Source organism: Saimiri boliviensis, chromosome 14 (assembly GCF_048565385.1).
Source record: "Saimiri boliviensis isolate mSaiBol1 chromosome 14, mSaiBol1.pri, whole genome shotgun sequence".
NCBI lineage: Eukaryota > Metazoa > Chordata > Mammalia > Primates > Cebidae > Saimiri > Saimiri boliviensis.
This window is the reverse complement of record NC_133462.1, coordinates 66,483,613-66,507,213: the sequence shown is the minus strand read 5'-3', so window position 1 is coordinate 66,507,213 and position 23,601 is coordinate 66,483,613.

The window sequence follows — 23,601 nt, the reverse complement described above, 5'->3', positions numbered from 1 at the left end:
ACCAAAATATGACACAGGAAGGTGTTGGTAGAACAGTTTTGGACAGAGTTCAGTCTGAGGCTGTCCATTGAGATGCTAAGTGGAGTACTTATGTACATGATTTAATATATGGATCTGAGTCCAAGAGATCTGGGCTGGAGTTACAAATTTGGAAGTAAGATTGAGAGTTATGTATAACTTGAAATAAGAGCCCCAGTAATAAGAGAAAGAGCAGCCCATGGTAAACCAGCTTCAGTGAATAGTGAGATATCCAGAACCTAGATATAAAAGGAACAAATTGATTTGCATGAAATCTGAACAAAGATTTCAACCAAATCTCACTATTCAAAGAAATCCTACACATTTATTCTTTGGTAATTTAGAAGGTCTTTTTATACTAGTTATTCTTCTAAAATTTTCGGGATATTTTGGTTTAGATTTTTGTTTTTTGATTTCTTAAAATGGTAAATGCTGTGTATCTTCCATACTGAAGGGAAGGACGGACTGCCTAGGATGAGTGAAGAGTGACCAGAAAATGTAATAAAACATCTCCAGTCTCTACATAGAAAATGTTCTCCTATTCAACTTCTGTCTCTTGTTTCATCTATTCCTTTTTACTCTTAATCTACATAATAATCTGTCAATCATATGATTGACCTGCTGGTCTTGGAAAGGTGAGAATCCCACTGCGTCCCACTGACCTGTCTTCCTAGGGAATTAACAAGGCAAGCGCAGAGTCCCAGCCTGCTTCTCCAGGAGAATATCGTCTTCTTCATCATGCCATCCTAATAAGCTTTATCAGAGCCCAGTCAGCTCTGTATCTCTTGGCAACACAACTGACACAACATTTTTTGGTAGAACAAAAGAAATAAACATCCAAATCACTGTTCTCAATAAAACTGAATAGGATGACTGTCCTTGCTTAAAAGTTGGGGTGAGAACCTTCTCCAGCAATTTACTTTTTAAAACACCACATTTCTCTTAAATACAGACAAAATTTTTTTAATGGAAGAGTATGTTAATTCCTTCAAGCCAACCAGTCAGTGAAGGATATTTTCGGAGTCTCCTCTGTATATAAAGTATCACTTAGTTATCCATAATTTAAGAATTTGGAGCTACATTCCTGCCACTGTTTCTTGGTGAGCCCTCTAACCACAATAAAAAGGGATATTTTGTCTCCCATTCTGTAGTTCAGACAAAGAAAATTGCAGCTAGAAGTCAGAGGGGCAAAGTAAATGTCACTCTGACCCAAAGATCTGGAAGAAATGTAAAAATTCTATTACAAAAAATCAGAGAGCAAGAAAAATGGTGATAGTAATACCAAACTGCTAGATATACTCCAGACCTGATTATGTTTTCATGAAGGGTGGAGAGCAGTACACAGCAATATATAGACTGTCTGCTCAGTTGAATTCCTGACTGGAAAAAAGAGATAAACTATACTACCAGTCCTTAATAATATCCTATATGACTCTCAAGACAATAAGTAATTAGGGTTATAGATTGTTTTCAGTGAAACAAATGAAAAAAACATAGATGTGAGAATAAACATAGCCAAAAAAAGAAAAACATTTGTCATTTATTCAAGCTCAGAGGACTTAGCCTCAAGTTAGAAGGCAGTAGAACTGATTCCAAATCAGGCTGGGAGGGTTGTTTATTTTGCATCATTCGAGTCAGATCTAATGATCCTAATGACTTTAAATGTTCCTAAATTATTCCCCAGAGTGATTAGATTTTGTATTTGGGCCATAGTTGAGACAGAAAATGCTGATTTATTTAGCATTCAATCAACCCAGCTCTCCATTTGCCAATATTCTGGCCTTCTATCAGTACAGTGAATATTGAAAGTCATACTCCTACCCCTAAAATATTTTAAAACTATAAAATGCCTTCAGAATTATTAAAGTACTATTTCAGAGGTAACTGTTATCAGCTCTTTTGTTTTCATTCCTTTCTTTCTTTTTTCAGAGGACATGTGGTATTTCTCAGTTAACCAGAACAACCAACTGAATAGAATATTTCATTCTCTAGAACAGCACTGTCCAAAAGAACTTTCTGCAATGATGAACATGTTCTACATCTGTGCTGTCCAATACTGTAATGAGTCACCGTGACTACTGAGCACTTGATATCGGGCTGATGTGTCTAAGATTTTTTAATTTAATGATTTGAATTAATTTGAATTGAAATTTCATTTTAGAGACCCTAATTTGGCTAATGGCGTTTTGGACAGTGCAGCTCTAGAATAACAGAGAAGGCATTGTACTATATCTAGAATCTGTATCATAACATGGAAGGTGTTATCAGCCTATAGATGAGCACCGATTTTGTGTGCAAATGTGTCTGCAATATACTCTCTAAGCAGAAGAAGTTTACCTTGTATTAGTTTGTCTCTGGTAGGCTGTAGGCCGTCCTGGGACTATTGACGAAGTAAAGGAGCAGTATTTATTTTCTGTGACTGCCTTAGCAAAGTACCAAAACACTTGGGAGCTTGAAACAATATAAATGTATTGCTTCACAGCTTTGGAGGCTAGAAGACCAAAATCAAAGTGTCAACAGGGCTATGCTCCATCTGATGGCTTTAGAGCATTCATCTCTGCCTCTCACAGCTTCTGGTGTTTGTCAGCAATCCTTGGCATTCTTTGACTTGTAGATGCATCACTGCATCCCACAGCCATCATCTCCCTGTGTATCTTCACATCATCTTCCTTCTCTGCGTGACTGTCTCTGTCCAAATTTTTTCTGTTTGTAAGGACAACATTATATTAAATTAGGGCCCATCCTAATGACTTCATTTTAACTTGGCTGCTTCTGCAAAGACCCTACTTCTAAGTAAGGTCACATTCTAAGGTACCAGGGGTTAGGACTTCAACATATCTTTGGGGAATGGGCAGCAAAATTCAAAACATAATATTTGATATGGAAATAATTTCCTTATACAGCAGTAGGTGAATCTCTGAAAATTGACATGGCCACTTTCTTACTCTAATCCTTTAAAGGCAATAGGACCAGATCAGAGGTCCTGGCACACCCTCATTTCCGTGTAAATAGCCTTGACCACAGAAATCTGGGAAAGAAACACTGAGGCATGGCATCCATTCATGTCTGACCTGACCGTGTGTCTTCTCTGCTTGACTTAGCACAGGTTTGGCAGTAAACTGAGGAAAAAAGCAACTTGAATAGAATCCAAGGCATCATTCTCTTCCACTTATGAAACAAACCAATCTCTATGGTGTGGCCTGCACAGAGCTGCTTTCAGAACTCACCACTGTTCAAAGCCTCTTAGAAGTTTAGAAGAGGGAAGCCTTTCTTTTTAAAAATTAAAATTAAAAGTACACTTACCCTTCTCTCTTTTGTCTTTTCCCTCGGTTTCTTTTGCTAAGTCAGTCTGGTGCTCCTTTTTATCAAGCAGCATCCTTCCCTTACTAGATGTGGCATTTCACATCGCACCTAATCCTTTAGGTAACATGTTAGCAGTGTGTCCCAGCCAAGGGCAGAGGGCGTGGATCTCCCCAGGTGAAGTGTGATCCCAGCTGCAGAGGTTCAGAGAAAGCTACAGGCCTTGATGAATTGGGTTGATGAACATTTCCCTGGTGAAGTCAGAGATCTGAGGGTGCAGGAGGGTTCAGCAAGGGAAAGAGAATTTGGATTGAGCAAGTGAGTCTGAATGCCACAAAGGGAAAACAGGAAGGTGTGGAGGAACTGGGAGATGACATGGTCCGGGGACTCCATAAGGACTACGAGACACAGAACAAGAATGAGGCCGTTGGGATGGTTAATTTTACATACTGCTGTTAAAACATTATTTCTGGATGTGTCTGTGAGAAAGTTTCCAGAGGAGATCATCATTTGAATCAGTAGACTGAGTAAAAGAAGCTCTTCATTGGGCATCATCCAGTACATTGAGGGCCTGGATAGAACAAAAAGGCAGAGGAAAGGTGAATTCTCACAGTCTTTCTACTTGAGCTGGAACATGCATCTTCTGCCCTCCAACATCACAGCTCCTGACTCTCAGGCCTTCAGCCTCAGACTGAGAATTCTACCGTCAACTCTCCTGATTCTCAGGCCTCAGACTTAGACTCAATTATGCCACTCTCTCTCTCATGGGTCCCCAGCCCACAGATGGCATATTGTGGGACTTCTTGGGCTCTACAATCCTGCAAGCCAATTCTCATAATAAATCTCCTCATATATTTATATCTATTAACCTGTCTATTTCTTTATATCCTCTTGGTTCTGTTTCTCTGGAGAACCCCGACTAATACACCTTGATGTGAGATGCTGAGGAAATCACTATGGTAGCTTGAGGAAAGAGGGTAAACAAAGAGAGAGAAGACCATTCAATCAGCATCTCTAAGTACTAAATGAGATGATGTCAACTAGAATCTCAATAACACTTTGTTGATGGATAGTTGCGTCAATTTAGATAGCAGGCTCCTTGAAGGCAAGAAGAAAAAGTTGCCTTATAATTTTTTCTATACCAGCACCCAGCATGGTGTCTGATACATGGAAGTTGTCCAATAATTATTAAATGAAAACACAAAAAGATGAATTTGATGTCAAAGTACAAGAAATTGAGGCTCAGGTACTATTCTAAGAGTTAAGTGGGAGATGAAGATGGATAGCCTAACAATAAAGATATTAGGAAATAAATGATGAAATGTAAGGAAAAAGAAATTGTCTTCAGTAGTGTTGATAAATACATGAAGAAATGAGAAGTGAATGAAAAGCTTAAAAAAAACCCTGAAGTTTCTTACTTGAAGCATTGGTGTTAAAATTCATTAGCTATTAAGATAGAAATCTGGGTATGAAGTCTCCTGTAATGATAAATGCCCATGGCCATCCTGCATATATGTTTTGTTTTATCTGCACAGGATTAAAGAGTCATTTTTAAAAACAATATTTCTAATGCACATACAAATCCACTGGACTCCAATTCTAATGCACTCCAGGGGAGCAGGCTGCTTGGGCTGCCCAAGCTTACTACAGTTGGCACCACACCATAGTATCCTCATAGAGCCCACTTTACCCATGTGGAAAGGTCTGATAGCTCTCTAGTACACATCCATTTAGCCAAACAGGTTGTTAAAACATTGAAATACTTTAAATGGTTGGTAAATGTGATGGTTCATACTGAGTGTCAACTTGATTGAAGGATGCAAAGTGTTATTCCTGGATGTGTCTGTGAGGATGTTGCCAAAGGAGATTAACATTTGAGTCAGTGGACTGGAATAAGCAAACCCATTGAATCAACTGCCAGCACAGCTAGCATAAAGCAGACAGAAGGTGGGGGGAGCCCAGTTGCTGAGTCTTCCAGTCTTCATCCTTCTCCTGTGCTGAATGCTTTCTGCTGTGGAACATCAGGCTCCAAGTTCTTTAGCTTTTGGACTCTTGGGATTACATCAGTGGTTTGCAAGGGGATCTCGAGCCCTCAGCCACAGACTGAAGGTGCATTTGTCAGCTTTCTTACTTTTGAGGTTTTGGGGCTTGGACTGGCTTCCTTGCTCCTCAGCTTGCAGATGGCCTATTGAATTCACCTTGTGATCATATGAGTCAATACTCCTTAATAAATTCCCCTTCATATGTATTACACATCTATCCTATTAGTTCCGTCCCTCTAGAGAACCCTGACTAATACAGTAAATCTGCATTGTACTATGCCCTCCAAATGTATCTCTGCTTTGCCAACTGTCCAGACCCAACCGCTCAGCACCCTCCAGACTTCCCTAACATTCAGCAGATAAAGAAGAAATTCTGGTGGCACAGGGTACTTGTTGGCCCCGTTCCTGATTGGGAAGTGTTGGTGCCACATCAGCTGTTAGATGTTATCAATAGTATCCCTGCATGTAGGTCACCTCCCAACTCCTTGCAGGTATTTGAAATTGTCACCTTTGCTCAAAACTTAGATATCTCTAACCCTTATCCATAGGTGCTTATCTGAAGTCCTGTCTTTCTTCTACTACCCCATAAATCTCAAAATATTTGTCTTATTGACATTATCCTTAAGTGATCTTTAGAACATGGTTTTGTTACAGACCCACTCCTGTGGAGGGCCCTAAACAACTTCTGTGTCAGCGTCTCAGCATAATCACCCTTCTGATTCACTGCATTGCTGGTTGTCAATTTTTATTTGACATCTTCCCAGAAACCCCCCACTCCTCCCTTTCTCTGGACTTTTCCCTACCCGATGGTTGCCATTTTTTACTGCATTTGAATACTGAATGCTTGGGTATTTTTTGTTTACTTAAATGGTAGACAAAATAAAGCAGGAAGGGGGAGGTTAATTATAGACAGAGTTTCATCAAATAAAAGGTGACTATCAGTTTTTTAATAAAACCCAAATAATCTGAAGATAGGAAGGAAAATCAAAAACATTAATTTTCTATCCGATTTTTTAAGTGTTTCTGCCTAAGCCAAGAAAGTATCTAATGTGTTAGGAGCTTCATCTGAACAGTGGACTCCTGTGGTGGCCAGAATTTGGCTGCATTTCAAAATAATAAGCATTTGCTTCTGAAGGCTGTTTAAAGGAAATAAAAAGGCATAAAACTCCACCATCCAATATGGTTTGTATTAGAATAAATTGATTACCCAAAACGTAACACGATCAGAACTCTGCCAAGAGCCTGGCAAGCAACAATTGTTGACATAGTCCAAATCCTAATCAGCTATTTGTAACAAGTGATTATTTAATAAGCATTCACATTCATCTGTGCTCCTTCAGCCAATAAAGGAGGAAGAGAGAGGGATGAACCCTCAGAGGAAATCAAAAGAGCCGCAAGCCAATTTTTTTCTTTTTGTATTACAAAATGTGTCTATAGGCAAAGAAAAAATTCAATGTTGTCAGTCAGACCCTGTGCAGTGAAAAGTTGCTCACTCGTTCCATCTTTGAAACTCCCAAAGAGCAGTTGACTTACTAAACTGCTCCTAAAAGTGGATCTATTGGGTGAGGAGATTCCATTGTCATGATGCTTTTCCTAAACCACAAACTAGTTTTTTCTGTTGTTATTTACATATGTGAAAGTATAGAATTACAATAAAAAGCACAGAAAATATACAAGATGGGTTCCAGAAAATAAGGAAGTACTCAAAGAAAAAAAAAAAAAAGCATTGATAAAGGGCTATTAAAGGGACATGGGGACCAACTGTCCAAAGAGGTCCAGTGTCCAAAGCTGGCATCATGTAAACAAAAAATAAAATGGTACTGGATTAAAATCTAAAGGAGGAAAGAAGTACCCATCCTTCTACAATAATATAAATAAGTAATTGGATACATTAACAAATGGGAGAGAAAAGTCTCCCATGCAGAAGAATTCCAAATTATTTATTTAGATACCCCACCCTCAAAAAGCAAGAACAAAATTCCTCACTCCTAAAGTGTGGGCTGCACATAGTGACTTTCTTCCAAAGAGCAAGCTACAGAAGGGACTGGGGGAGTAGCTTTACAGTGGAGAAAACTAACAAGCGCTATCTTAGATGATCAACGTCAATATCAACACTCACAAGTCATGTTGATAGTGTATGCCCTTGGTATGATGTGATGAAAATGTCACTTTACCTCTGTGATCTTCTTCCCAGAAATCTATAAACCCATTCTAATCATATATTTCTGTCTCTCATGAGAGAAACATCAGGTAAATTTCAGTAAATAGACATCCTACAAAATACCTGACCAGCACTCCTCAAAAGTGTCAAACTGTCAAAGTCATCAAAAACAAGGAAAGTCTGAGAAACTGTCACTGCCAAGAGGAACCTAAGGAGCCGTGACAACTAAATGTAACGTAGTGTCCTGGATGTGATGCTGGGACGGAAGAGGACATTATGGATTTCAGTTAATGAAAATGTATCAATAGTGAGTCATTAATTTTAACAAATGAATCATACTAAAATAAGATGTTAACAATAGGCAAAACTGGCTGTGGGGTAGGGTATGTGGGAATTCTTTGTTTTAGCTTCTCAATTTTTCTGTAAGTCTAAAACTGTTCTAAAAAAAATAAAATTTATTTAGAAAAACAGGTGGACCATTAGATTGTGGATCTCTAAGACAATGCCCATGTTTTTCTTTTCTTTAGTATTCCAAATAATTTTCTGACTAGAAGAAACTTTACAAATGGTTAGAGCCCATTTTTTTCCCTGTCAACATACACAAGTATGATATAGTGGGCAGAATGCAGGATTTAAAGAACCAAAGGCCTGTATTTTTATTTTCCATTTGTCAATATTCAGTTAACAATTCTTTATATTAAGGTCATTTTGTTTAAATAACTGGCAGCATTTCTGTCTCTTGACTGGACTGTGGCTGATGTAGACTGTCTTATGTATTTGAAGGTTTATATGTATACATATTAATATATATTTTTCTGTCTCTCATATATATGAGACAGAGTCTCACTCTGTCACGCAGTTTAACTAAGGGGGTGACTTTAAGTTAATTAAGTCAAAGAGCTTCAGTTCTATCATCTGCAAAATAGAGATCAAACCATTACTTCACAGAATTACTGACAGGAAAGTCCCCAGCTCTGGTATCACATAGAAGACACTTAATAAACATTGCATTTTCTCCTTTCTGTAACTCAGCCATGCCCTCACTTAGTAAATTCTATTAAACTTACTATGAATGAATTCATGCTTACCAGCCCATAATCAGGAGGAGTTGGCGGGGGTGGCGGGGAAGCTGACAGACAAGTAGGAGTAGCTATCAAATGAGTAAGAGCTGCAAATACCCCTCTGAGCACAGAGCACAGATTTCTCAAGGGAGAAATTTTCCTCTGACCTCAGAATAGCCAACTTCAAGCCAAAGCTTCTATCCCTGAAATCCATTCACACTCCTGCTGAGCCATATTGAAAGGAATATTTAAGTCAATTCTTTTGCTCTCCCTGGGGCTACCCCTTCCACTGGAAGGACTAAGAAAGGCCCAGGGTCATCTGCTTCCTGGGGTTGATGAATCTCAGTGGCCTGTGCTGCTCCCTCCTATGATTTGGAAATGTCACAAGAGTGGGGCTGACTTGGATATTACTGTTCCAAGTCATCGCCTCTCTAGGGTGTAGGGGACAGGGCAACACAGAATAACAGCAATTTTTGCTTGCTGGAAATGAAAATTTGGGGATTATTTTTAAGTCTTGAGGGATAGTATTAGCATCAAACCTGTTAAGCAGGTGATAGAGAGAGGGAAATAATGATTTTTACATCATGGCACTAATTCAGATACATTTGGTGGAAATTTGAGAAGGCGAAGTATATGGATTAAAGGATTTATTTAAAATATTTTTAGGCCAGGCACAGTGGCTCACACCTGTAATCTGCACTTTGGAAGGCCGAGGCAGGAGGATCCCTTGAGCCTAGGGGTTCGAAGGCAGCCTGGACAACATAGGGAGACTCTGTATCTACAAAAAATAAAATAAAATAAAATCAGTTGGGCATAGTGGTGCGGGCCTATAATCCTAGCTACTTGGGAGGCTGAGGTGGGAGGATTGCTTGAGCCTGGGAGATCGAGGCTGCAGTGAGCTGTGTTGTACCACTGCATTCCAGCCTATGTGACAGAGTGAGACTCTGTTTCATATATATGAGAGACAGAAAAATATATACTAATATAAATATAAACCTTCGAACACATAAGACAACCTATATGATCTGTTATCAGTCACAATCCAGTCAAGAGACAGAAATGCTACCAGTTATTTAAACAAAGTGAATTTAGTATAAAGAATTGTTAACTGAGTATTGAAGAACAGAAAATGGGGTGGGGGGGAAACAAAACACAGACCCAGAGGATTCCCAAACTTAAAACCACACTAAGCAGCTGCTATGTTCTTAAATCCAAAGAGAAGGTATAAAAATTATTAAAAAGCAAAAACTAGGCCAGGCACTGTGGCTGATGCCTGTAATCTCAACATTTTGGGAGGCGGAGGCGAGCAGATCACAACTTCAGGAGCTCGAGACCAGCCTGGCAAACATGATGAAACCCCGTCTCTACTAAAAATACAAAAATTAGCCAGGCTTAGTGGCACATGCCTGTAATCCCTGCTACTTGGGAGTCTGAGGCAGAAGAATCTCTTGAACCCGGGAGACGGAGGTTACAGTGAGCTGAGATAGTGCCACTGCACTTCCAACCTAGGTGACAAAGGTAGACTCCATCTCAAAAAAAAAAAAAAAAAAAAAGCAAAAACTTGGAAGAAGGATCTCACTGTTGCTGGTTCTGTAAGGGAGTACAATGAGGCTGGTGATTGTTCAGAAAATTGTAAACTACATCCAGATGCTGCTACTGAAATAGACTGCCACTGCCAGCGTGAAGAAGAGAGGCTGAGGGTGATGCTGAACCAGCAGCAGACAAGAAGGAGCTAGTTTCTTCTTCTAACTTTCCAGTGACTCTCAAGTCCTTATTACTGAGAAAGCCAAGTGCCAAATCACAAAACAGAAATATGGTTTCCTTCACAAAGCAGGAATAGAAGGGTAGGTCTGAAGCAGAGAAAATCACTTTTTTAAACTACCATAGGTGAAAGAGGAACCTTTTTTTTTTTGAGACAGGGTCTCATTCTGTCTTCCAACTGGAGTGCAGGTGGCACAATCCCACAGCTCAGTGCACCCTCAAACTCCTGGGCTCAAGCAGCCCTCCCACCTCACCCTCTTGAGTAGCTGAGACTACAGGTGTGTACCCCCAGGCTCAGCTAATTTTTTTTAAGGTGGTGGTGTCTCTTTGTTGCCCAAGATTGTCTCAAAGTTCTGACCTCAAGCAATTCTCCTGTCTTGGCCTCCCAAAGTCCTAGATTACAGACACAAGCCACCATGCCTAGCTGAAGAAAAAAATTAAAGCAAAGATGGAACCTTAAAAAATAAAAGTGGCCGGGCGCGGTGGCTCAAGCCTGTAATCCCAGCACTTTGGGAGGCTGAGGTGGGTGGATCACAAGGTCAAGAGATCGAGACCATCTTGGTCAACAAGGTGAAACCCCGTCTCTACTAAAAATACAAAAAATTAGCTGGGCATGGTGGCTCATGCCTGTAATCCCAGCTACTCAGGAGGCTGAGACAGGAGAATTGCCTGAACCCAGGAGGCGGAGGTTGCGGTGAGCCGAGATCGTGCCATTGCACTCCAGCCTGGGTAACAAGAGCGAAACTCCATCTCAAAAAAAAATAATAATAAAATAAATAAAAGTAAACTTCAAAAGTTAATGGATAAACATTCCTCTTGATCTTATTTATCATTTTTAATTCATTTGGAAAATATATTCTTCCAAGGTAATGCAAAGACAGATGGTAATCTGTCTAGAATGTATCAGACATTTTCACAAATCCAACATTTATGAGAAATGGATATACTGGGTCCTATTGTACTTGCAGAGTCATGTAAGGTAATCTTATTAAAAGAGAAAAGAAATAAGTACATGCAACCCCCTGAGGTTCAATTTCTTGACCTTTCTGTGATTAGATCCTTGAACTATATGCCATTTGAACGTATCTGAAAGAAAAATTGAGAATTAGTTGTTCTGAATGGCAAGTAAACACGTAGTTTACTTATTTGTAAATAGGTAAAGGGCAAGTAAACAATGACTATCTAACAAGTGGAAGGAAAGTGCTTGTCTGTATACTTTTCTTTTGGATAATGAGAATAGCTCTGTGGATTCTGGGACAGGATTAATCACATGAGAATTTTCTGTGAGATGTTCACCCAGTCCATCAATTGAAGCAGTCATGGGGAAAGATGTGGTTGTTTATTAAGATGTATTTAGTCTGGCTTTAACAAAAACAAATCCTGTAAATTAGCTCTTGCTATCAGCCAGGGCTAAGGCTGAGGAGTCAGTACATCTTTGTCAATTTCTCATGTTTCTTATGTCCTGGTAAAAGAGAGAAGGCAACTGTAATCCAGTTAATAATCCAGGTAATAATCATCAATAAATATTTATAGACTGATCCCTATGCTTGAACTGGGAGTATAAAAATGTGTAGGACACTCTGCTGTCCCCAAAGAGATGATGAGAAGTTAGAAATATAGAGAGAAATACAGCATCTGTTAACTTGTTGTGCTTAAGCTAAAAACCAAAAGGAGAGGCCACCATATCATCTCAGAAGGAAGTGATACCCAAGGAGGTAGTTGGAAAAGACGATACCAAAAAAGGAAGACTTACACTGGGCATTAAAGGACTAGGTAGGACTTGGAAACAGGAAGAGTCCAAGGAATAGTGGAAATAGTTTGAATGCAGGAATAGAAATGAGTAGATTAAGGATGCATAAACCATCTAATTACATTAGAGTAAATGTTTGTTCCAAGGTTTAAATAAAATATAGTGTTTTTGAGAGGTGATCATGGTTACTGCCACTTTAAAAATAAAACTTACGTAATTCTGGAGTTTTCTTCTTTTTATAAAAAAAAAAAAAAAAAGACCACAATTACATTCTTGATTTTCCAATTGGAAAAAAAAAATCCATATCCAGACTTTGAGCAATTATAGTTCAGGTTTTCAAAATTAATTGTTCAACTATAGAGTAATCAATAACTACTTATTAATGCTTTATCCACGCAGGGCAGTGTGCTAGGGATTACCAAATCTACAGAAAATTTTAGAGTATGTTCTGTTTAGTGACAATGGACATGACAGTATAAGCAATACAAATTTAAGGCAATGCATGGTAAATACAGAATGAGTAATGCAAGTAGTGATGCTTGCTGTGTTTTATAGCCTGAACGAAGGTAGCATGTCTGAAACTTAAGTAACTGCCACCAGGTGTACACTGGTCGTGGACTAAGTATAAGCTAGCATTGTGCCAGAAAGGAGGAGAAAGAGGAAGAGGAAGAAAGGAGGCTGGGCATGGTGGCTCACACCTGTAATCTCAGCACTTTGGGAGGCCATGGCAGGCAGATCACCTGAGTTAGGGACCAGCCTGGGAAACATAGTGAAACCCCGTCTTTACTAAAAATACAAAAATTAGCTGAGAATGGTGGTGCACACCTTTAATCCCAGCTACTTGGGAGGCTGGCGCAGGAGAATCGCTTGAACACAGGAGATTGCAGGGAGCTGAGATTGCACCACTGCACTCCAGGCTGGGTGACAGAGCGTGACTTTGTCTCAAAAAAGAAAAAAAAAGGATGGAGCTGGTTAGGTGTGGGACAGAGGGTGTGCAAGATGCCAGCAAGCCAAAAGATATAGGCAGACCCATTAAAAACCTGGTGTGGTGAGCAATTCAGGTGGCTTGGAATAGGGTGATGTCAATGGTCATGGAAAAAAGTAAATGGAAAAAAGGGACTTTTAGAGAATAAAATCAGCAGTCTTTGGTGATTGCTTATATATGGGATACAAGGCAGAAAAAGCAACCAATGATTTCTTCTAGATTCCTGGCTTAAGACACAGAGTGGATGGAAGGGCCATTTAGTCAGCTGGAGGAGGGCAGGGAGGAGTGGAAGGCAAATGAGGCCATCTCTTAATGAAAAATAATGAGATCACTTTTCATGTTTATTTTTCTGTATTTCCCAAATTTTCCCTGGTGAACACTCATTACTTACACAATAAAAAATTAAAAGGAGAATTCATGATATTTAATATACCAATGTATAGAATAAAGAGATTAAACAGGTGTTTTAGTCATAACTAAATGTTGGAATAATGGGTGAATTCTTTTATTTCCACATTTTAAAAAATATTTTTAATCTGCCTACAATGAATATGTATGTGGATGTATTTTATAATTAGAAAAATAAGTTTTGTTTTTTGTTAGTTAGCTTTCTTTGGTAGAAAGTCAAAGCCATACTTGAGTTCAACAACAAATAAGTCAGCCTGGCCAGGAACAGACCAAGGGAAAGAGAAAATAAAAGGGAGCAGAACAGACAGCAGCAGAGAACCAGGATCCAAATGCTGTATTCAGACAGCCTTCGTAGCTGAGCTGCCACCCTGTTGACACACAGCCAGTTCCTGAATGACTGTAGCCCTCCAGGCTGCAGAGAATAAAATGCAAGGAGTTTTTCAGAGAAGGGAAAAGGGGTACACAGAAAATTGCCAAGTTCTAGAGTCCAAATTTGCCTTCCCTGCCTCTGGCTTTACTTTCTAATGAATATTTGCCTCCCATGGAATGGATCTCATAGGTAATCTGCTGCAATCACATGAAGTTTTTAGTTTTCAGAATCACATAAGAAATTATGAATCTTTGAATTAGTGAGGATTCGTTTTGATTCTGAAAAGAAAACAAAATAGTCTTCAAACAAGGTAGAAAGTCCATCATTAGGAAGTCCAGGGCTCCACAAAGCTACCTGGGATCCATCCTCCTTCCATTTCTCTGCTCTCTCACATATAGAGCATAGCTCTCTTTCTCCTGGCCTAAGTTAGAGCTCTAGTTACCATATCCATATATTAGAACCACAATGGATGACAAACAGCAGAAAGCTATGTCCCCTCTCTTTAAGATTTGCCATGAGTCCCACAGTCATTTTTGCTTATATATTATTTGTCAGAACTTAATCATATGAGCTTACCTATCTGCAAAGGAGGCTGAGAAAATTTTTTAATAAAGGCAGTAATATGCTGAGCCAAAAGTGGAGCTCTGCTGATGAAGAAGAAAGAGGAGGAGGAGGAGAAGGAAGGAGCAAGAGTGATTATTGGAAACAGCTAGCAGTCACTTACATAAGCTTTGATACAAAATATCTCTTTGAACATTTAAGTAAGGAATAATTTAATTATAAAGCAGGTTGTAGAGATAGAAGAGTGAAGTAAAAGTAATTCAGAAGAATTCTGCCTAGAAAAGTAGCAGAGAAGGGATATGGAAATAGGAAAATTAGATGAGAAAGCCTTTGAAGGTTAAAGAGACAAATAATACATTGTATTTTAGGGCGACTACAGGTCTTTTCTCAGTCCTTTAGGGATTATACTGTCTTTTGATTTTCCTCCTAGTTGTTTCCTAGCCTATGGAAAATTGAACAGAATAAAGACTGAATGAATAGGGTAATAGAGAAACTTCTTTTAGAAAATTAAGTAGCACTAGGGCAGTAGAATTCAAACTAGTCCAAGTCAATAGTGGAGAACAACGCTGGTCAAAAATGTGATGGCAGAAGCTATAATTATTAGGTTAGAGTTTGGGTTGAATTAATTTGATTTTCAGTTCAAAGCTAACCTCTTTAACCTGAAGGTTTTTTTCTGTGCCCAGAAAATAGGTGAGAGTAGAAAGAAATCCAAGGAGAGTGATGTAGTGGCCTCCATGTGTCTGCAGTGGTAAAATAAGAGCCTTAACAGGAAATCGCTATTAGATTGAGGTCCAACGTCTTTCCTCATCAGTCTGCAATTAGCGGTTCTCCACAAGACGAACTTTCAGTTCTTGAGCTTAAACTGGAACAGAGCAAATGCTCCTTTATTTGGAATAGGCATATCTCACCCCAACCTTGCATTCCTTTCTTAGCCTCACCACGCCTCCTCTTCCCATCTGCTCAGTGCTTCTCCTTCCACCTTGTTTTTTGTTTTGTTTCTTTCCTCAATGATGATCTCTCAGCTCTTCCTGACCCATCACCATTCATAGATTATCATTCATATATTACCACCATTCGTAGATTATCACCACTATTCATTGATTATCAATTATTTGTGAAATGGATATGATATCAAAGCAGACCAATCATGAAAAAAAAAAATCCCTGACTTACTGACTTTAATCATTTTTATTTTATTTTGGAAACTAGAAACCAGTTAAAGTGGGAATTTAATACAGAAAACCAGAAAGCAAAGACTTCTTTAAAATGTTTATCTTTTTCAGACATTAAAAAAGTAACAATAAACAAAGCTCAGAGGAAACCCTGGTAAACAGCCATCTTAATGGACCAGATGGTAAAGACTTTGAAGTTAGTTTGGTTTTTGGTTTTCTTGTTTGTTTGGGTTTTTTTTTTTCCCCGATGGAGTCTCGCTCTGTCACCAGGCTGGAGTGTGCAGTCACATGATCTCAGCTTACTGCAACCTCTGCCTCCCAGATTCAAGCGATTCTCCTGCTTCAGCCCCCTGAGTAGCTGGGATTATAGGCACACACCACCATGCCCAGCTAATTTTTGTATTTTCAGTAGAGATATGGTTTCACCATGTTGGTCAGGCTGGTCTTGAACTTCTGACCTCGTGATCTGCCCACCTATGCCTCCCAAAGTGCCAGGATTACAGGTGTGAGCCACCAAGCCTGGCCTTCATTGAAGTTAGTTTGTATGTATTCTATCTTCTGTCCACCAACATTGCCAAGCCCCTACTTGTTCTAGTGATGTGAATGTAAATTCTTTTGGATTTTCTATGTAAATAATTGTATCAATTGTGATTTATAAAAGGCTTTTTTAAAATCCCTATGTATGATTTAATGAAAATGCTTTTGATGTATTTTTGTGATTATTATAGAGTTTTGATCTGTTTATGAGGTAAATAAATTTATCTTCTATTCCTAATTTGCTAGAAGTTTTTACCACAAGTGAGCATTGAAACTTACCAAATGCTTTCTCGGTACCTGCTGAGGTGATCATATGGGGTTTCTTTTATAATTTGTGAGGTGAATTGTCTCAGTAGGTTTTTTGTTTTGTTTGTTTATGATAACAAGCTTGGATTTCTGGTATAAATCCAGTTAGATCAGGAAAAAAAAAGTAGACCATATGGTAAATACCTTTCTCTATGAATGTGTCATAAAAAGTTACATGAGAAGAAACTTGTTCTCACTCTTGACATTAATGATAAAAATAATAATTTTTTATTTAGAGTGGGTTTATAAACAATATTTCTATTTTTTGAATTATCTGTTACTGACCAAAAGATACTTTGTTTTTCCAATGAACATTGAAGAGATTCTTCATCTGTATTTCTACTTGATCTTCAGTGGGGTACAACTCTTTAATACCTTACTGTTAAATTTCTCTCCAAAGCCCAATCTTTCTGTCAAGTGGTTATTTCTAAATATGGTAGGGCCCCATCCACTGTTACTTAAAGGGCATACTAAGCAATCATATGGAAAGTCAATATTCATCCTCTGATTTTTCTCTGGTTTTCATAAATTGAATATAATTCAGGTATGTTGTATGCATAAAGGGAAGGAGTCTAGGGGAAGAAAAGAGGAGGTCTTATGAAATCAACTTACATGCCCATGAATAGTGGACTGGATAAAGAAAATATGGTAAATATACCATGGAATACTACACAGTCATAAAAACAAACTAAATCATGTTCTTCACAGCAACATGGATAGAGTTGGAAGCCATTCTTTTAAGCAGACTAATACAGAAACAGAAAACCAAATATCACATGTTCTCACTTACAAGTGGTAGCTAAACATTGAGTATACATGGACACAAAGAATGGAACAACAGACACCGGGGCCTACTTGAGGGTGTAGGGTGGGAAGTGCATGAGGACTGAAAATCTGCCTGTTAGGTACCATGCTTATTACCTGGTTACAAAATAATCCATACACCAAATCCCATCCTCACATCATGCAATTTACCTGTGTAACAAACCTGCACACATACCCTTGAACTAAAACAAAAGTTAGAAAGAAAGGAAGAAGGAAGGAAGGAAGGAAAGAAGGAACAAAGGAAGGAATCAAAAGAAAAGAGGAGGTCTTCAAATTCTGACAGATTTTATCCAAAGATATTTTTCAAAAATTTAAAGCCCCAATTGTGTAAAAGGCACATGCTGCTGTGTTGTAAAACTACTAAAAAGAAGCCCTGGGATGCATAAAGAGGCTGGCTGTTAGCCTGGGCTTTGGCTTGGGGAAGAGCCTGGAGAAGGAAGGAAAGGTTCTGTGATGCTGCCACTATAAACACTGAGCATTCATGCTTCATGTGTCGGTCTTCATGACTATTCCATTAACATGTGCACACATACATCTATCCGAGCTGGCAATCTGATCATGGTTTCCCTACTAGTAGGAACTGGTATATCCCCTGGTCTTTAAGGCAGGGCAGAGTAGAGAGCTATCCCACCTGCATGGAACTCAAGATCCAATTTTCTTAATGCCATCAAAACTTATTACTGCTCTTGTGTCAGTTTGCTGAGAATGATGGTTTCCAGGTTCATCCATGTCCCTACAAAGGACGTGAAGTCATCGTTTTTGATGGCTGCGTAATATTCCATGGTGTATATGTACCACATTTTCCCTATCCAGTCTATCATCGATGGGCATTTGGGTTGGTTCCAGGTCTTTGCTATTGTAAACAGTGCTGCAATGAACATTCGTGTGCATGTGTCCTTATAGTAGAATGATTTATAATCCTTTGGATATATACCCAGTAATGGGATTGCTGGGTCAAATGGGATTTCTATTTTTAGGTCCTTGAGGAATCGCCACACTGTCTTCCACAATGGTTGAATTAATTTACATTCCCACCAACAGTGACACAAGAGCAGAAAATCAAACACTGCATATTCTCACTCATAGGCGGGTGTTGAACAATGAGAACACATGAACACAGGGAAGGGAGCACTACACACTGGGGTCCGTTGCGGGGGAAATGGGGGGGCGGGGGGTGGGGAGGTGGGAAGAGATAGCATGGGGAGAAATGACAGATACAGGTGAGGGGACGGAAGGCAGCAAACCACACTGCCATGTGTGTACCTATGCAACAATCTTGCGTGTTCTTCACATGTACCCCAAAACCTAAAATGCAATAAATAATAATAATAATAATAATAAAACATTACTTCTTCCAGTGTCATGAATGATCATTTCTAGAAAAGAAAATGTGCAAATAAGTATTCACATTGACTGGTCATATGTTCTATTTCTTTAAAAGCATCATTTTGGGCAGCTGGCATATCTTAAGACATGGTTTGGGATGCAGAAAAAGCTATTTCCCACTTGGGATCTCAATTTCTTCATCTTCAAAGTGATCAGAAAAGCCTAGATAATTAAACTGTATTGTTATAATAGAAGTATGGACATTTCTATTTGATTCTGGATTTTTGGTGATTATAATTTAAATTATGTGATGTTTAGGAAAATCACAATAGACAGATAATGAATCACTTTAAAAGTCTGAATCAAGAGTCATTGGAAAATTGTATACTTTCTTAATCTACTCCCTTGTATAACTCAGTCCATTTCAGAGGCTAAAATTAGGTTTCAGAGAGGTGTCTTGTACCAATCTAAGTAGAATTGCTTTTCATGACAGACTTGGAGAAATTAAGATCATTAAGCAGCTGGGTTTTCAAGTGCTCTTTTGTTCAGTAACAGGCCAAACCCAAAGAAATGGTAAAGAGAGTAGATGTTGACTAACAAAAAATCTGAAGATAGGATTTGCAGTTGGATCAGGAAATTTGTGGGTGTTAACAGAATTTCCTACTGGAATTTGTTCTAGGAAATAATTTTTCATTTTCTGACATGACAAGTCCAGGGTTTGTTCAGAAGCTTAGCAAATTTATCAAGAACCCAGTCTCTTCTCATCTTTCTGACCTAGCATCCTCAGCATCTTGGGAATGCCTCATTTCTAGTCTCAAAATTAGTCACTGTAGGGTAGCTGTCAAAGCCAATCACTGGCAAAAGACAATGGGATCACCATAATTGGCTTGTGCTAATTATCCTTTCCTGGGGAAGGGTCCATATTCCCTGAGCAAACTGCTGCCCAACACCTGAACAAAAGTGGGGTTCTATTGACAAGAAAGAAGGCAAAAGTGACGGTTGGATAGGCAATCACCATCTCTGCCACAACAGCAAAAAATTTCTATCTGGGGACGATTTAAAAATGGTTGAACTTGGTTTAAAAAACATCTCTTCATTGACTGCAATTTATACCAGATTTGGGAAGTCAGTATGAGACACTTTCAAACCAACATATTCTCTTCTTAAATGAGTTTATGACAGTCTCAAGGGGGAAGTAATCTAATTTTGTTAGACATGTTGGGACAAGATTTAGGATGTAACTTGGGATTCTGATTTTCAAATGAACAGATAGGTAGGTGGAATTTACAGTAAATCTCAATAAGAATTTGTTTTAAATTCTAGGAATGATGGGTATCCTCCATTTGTTTGTCCTGTCATTAAAATAGGTTGTATCTGAATCCATGAACATCTGCTGTTTCTATCAAGCCTCTGATGTTCTCATAGGTTGACTGTCCAACCTCTGAAAAAACTGCTTGGGCTGAGCTGAGATGTAGCTCATGGTTATGGTCAAGGCTTGGCTTTTTTGGAAGGAAAATTGTCTTCACACTCAATACACCTGTTTACAAACCAGGGCATTGGCATTTCTTTCCTTCTCAACCTGTATATGGTTCCAAGGAAAATGACCACCATGCCTCTGTGTAGGCATACAATGTAGGCTGTGCATAAATAGCACAGAGGGAACAAAGCATTGTGGGTGAACACAGGGCACCCTTATGACCCTCTGCTGGTCTAAATCCAAGAAGATGACCGTTAAAACAACAAACAGATGGTATCCAGGACAAATAACACCCTCATGTGAACTGCCCAAGGAGTCAAGGTCTAGCAGGAGGGAGTGGGCACCCAGCCAGCAAATGCTCTGTTAGATAACACAGCTGTGATTTCAACACCAAGAGGATCTGTTCACATTTAAAACTCAGAAATATCCCAGTGTTTCGCTAGAAAGTCTGTAACTGTAGAAAGCTGTTCATTTTTCCACATTCTTGCAAAAGCAGTGTTGGAGACAGCAAAAGTAGGAGAAGTTAAATTTATTATTATTACGATAGTGTAGTTTTTGCTAGGAACCTGGATGCCAAATCAAAAGGTTAAATAAATCAAATTTTTCCTTAGGCGTGGAGTTGACCTAAGCCCTCTTAGAAGGAAACTTCCCCTATTGAGCTCAGAATTGGGTTCTGAAAAGAACCTGCCAGGCTGGTAGTTTTCTTCACTGAATCCCTTTACTCTCTACTGGGAAGGTGTATGGTCATATATGAAGAACTTTGCACTGCAGTCCAAGACTGGAGCCCTCAGTTTTGTTTTGACACAAACTTAATAACCTCATTAGGTCCCTTCTTGAATTAGGACCCACTTGACAGGATTATTAAACGTCAAATGAAGTAAAGAGTTGGAAACGTCAAGCATTTGGTTTAGCAAATAGGGTATTTTTATACATTATTCTCTGATCATCCTCAAGATGTCCTAGAAAAGGTGAAATCACAAAATATAGTAACCTTATTCATCTGCCACCATCTCTGAATTGAGGAGACAGTGTCTGGTGGGAATTTGGGGGCTAGAAGTCAACTTGCAAGTCAACGAAAGTGTACGAACCTTGGGGATATGTATTTCCTTGTAATTTTCTAAAACATCAACCATGTTAAGTAGTTTAACAAACCACTTAAATTTACACACACAAATACACCAACATTAAATAAAATTGGCATTGCCTGCAGCATTAGATCCAACATAAAAACTATCACTTTCCTTTTCAGACTGGGAGCTGCTGCTGTTCTAAAAATGTGGTAGACAGAAATCTACATCTCAATTTCTCCAACCTGAGACTGCTAAACCATTCCTGTCCAGTACCACAAAATGGAAAAGGAAGGGTGGGATACATTGGAAAGATAGTTAAGGGGTAAAAAATTGAGTTTATGGTAACTTCATTCTTAAAATACGCTTCTCCAAAGAAACAGTGCTATCAATGAAGGTTCTATATGGCTGAAACAAACGAGATTGTCATTTTAACATAGTAAGAGCCAACTTGGCTACCTGGGCTTAAACTTAGGCACAAGTTACAATGTTGTTTCTACAAGGAAATATATTCTGAGTCCCAAACAACTAATTTATATTTGTACTTCAGGAGCACAACCCATTTGTAAGTAAAATTGTAGTGATTGTTTTCTTTAGATATTTTTAATGAGCCAAGCAAACAAAAACTAAAAACCTGTGAATGGCTCATTTGCAAGATCAATAATTGAATGATATGTACAGATCTATAGCGATTAAACTCATTTGCAAAATAAGCATTATGGTATTGACATTAGTAAAAATTTCAGATGAGAACTTGATCTGAAAAAAAATTATGTGTAATTATCTGTATACAGAATAACCAACATTCTAGTGACTGTAAAATCATAAGTGTAAAGTATTAACAAATTAATCGTGACAACTCCAAGAGTTATTATCATTTATATCCAATTTTAACAATGAAGAAACTGAGGCTGGGCATGGTGGCTCACACCTGTAATCCCAGCACTTCGGGAGGCAAAGACAGGCGGATCAACTGAGGCCAGGTGTGTGACACCAGCCTGGCCAACATGGTGAAACCCCGTTTCTACTAACTATACAAAAATCAGCTTGGCATGGTGGCACACTCCTGTAGTCCCAGCTACTTTGGACCCTGAGGCAGGAGAATTGCTTGAACCGAGGAGGCGGAGGTTGCAGGTTGCAGTGAGTCAGTCTGCACTCCAGCCCGAGTGACAGAGCAAGACTGTCGGGGGCAGGGGGGAAGGAAAGAAAAGAAACTGAGGCACAGAGAATTAAGTAATTTGACCAAGGTCAAATGGGACCCCAAGGCATTTTGACACCTTTCACTTAATGTCTATGTTATATTAAACATTTTTATTTGAAGTATTTTGTATTTGGTTTTCCAGACCAGACTTTTTAAATATATAACTTCCACTTTTTAGATACAAGCAGTACATGTGCAGGTTTGTTACAAGGGTATATCTCATGATGCTAAGGTTTGGGGTATGATCCTGTCATCAAAGTAGTGAGCATAGTACCCAGTAGTTTTTCAACTCTTGGTCCACCCTTCCTCCTTCCCCCATCTAGTAGTCCTCAGTGTCTATTGCTCCCTTCTTTATGTCCATGTGTACCCAATATTTAGCTCCAGCTTAAAAGTGAGAACATGTGGTATTTGGCTCCCTGAGTTCATTTGCTTAGGATAATGGTCTCCAGTTGTATCCATGTTGCTTCAAAGTACATGATTTCATTTTTATTTATGGCATCATAGTATTCCATGGCATATATTCCATAGGTATATGCCATGGAATACTATGATGCCATAAACCATGGCACATTTTCTCTATCGATGGGGCCTAGGCTGATTCCATGTCTTTCTATTATGAATAGTGCTGCAATGAACTAGGAGTGCATGTGTCTTTTTGGAAGAATGATTTATTTGCCTTTGTGTATATACCCAGTAATGGGATTGCTGGGTAGAATGGTAGTTCTATTTTAAGTTCTTTGAGAAATCTCCAAACCATTTTCTGCAGTGGCTGAATTCATTTGTATTCCCACCAACACTGTATAGGCATTCCCTTTTCACCACAACCTTGCCAGCGTGTTAATTTTTGATGTTTTAATAATGGCCATTCTGACTGGTGTGAGATGGTGCCACATTGTGGTTTTGGTTTGCATTTCTCTGATGATTAGTGATCTTGAGCATTTTTTCATGTTTGTTGGTCACTTTTATGTTTTCTTTTGAGAAGTGTCTGTTCATGCCCACTTTTTAATGGGGTTATTTTCCTTGTTGAATTGCAAAAAAGACTCTTTGAAAGGATTTACCTTTACATAAATAATGTTTGTGCATTAAGTTAGGAATTAAAGACAACTTTTAGATAGTAGACAACTTTTAGGATTTAAAACGTATACCTAGTCCCGTCTTACATTTGAAATTAAATAGAAGGTAACACAAATCAGATGCAGACATCCTAGATATCTTCATTGCCATTGCACATAGAAAATGGAAAAGCTACCTAGTATCATCTGAAAATCTATAC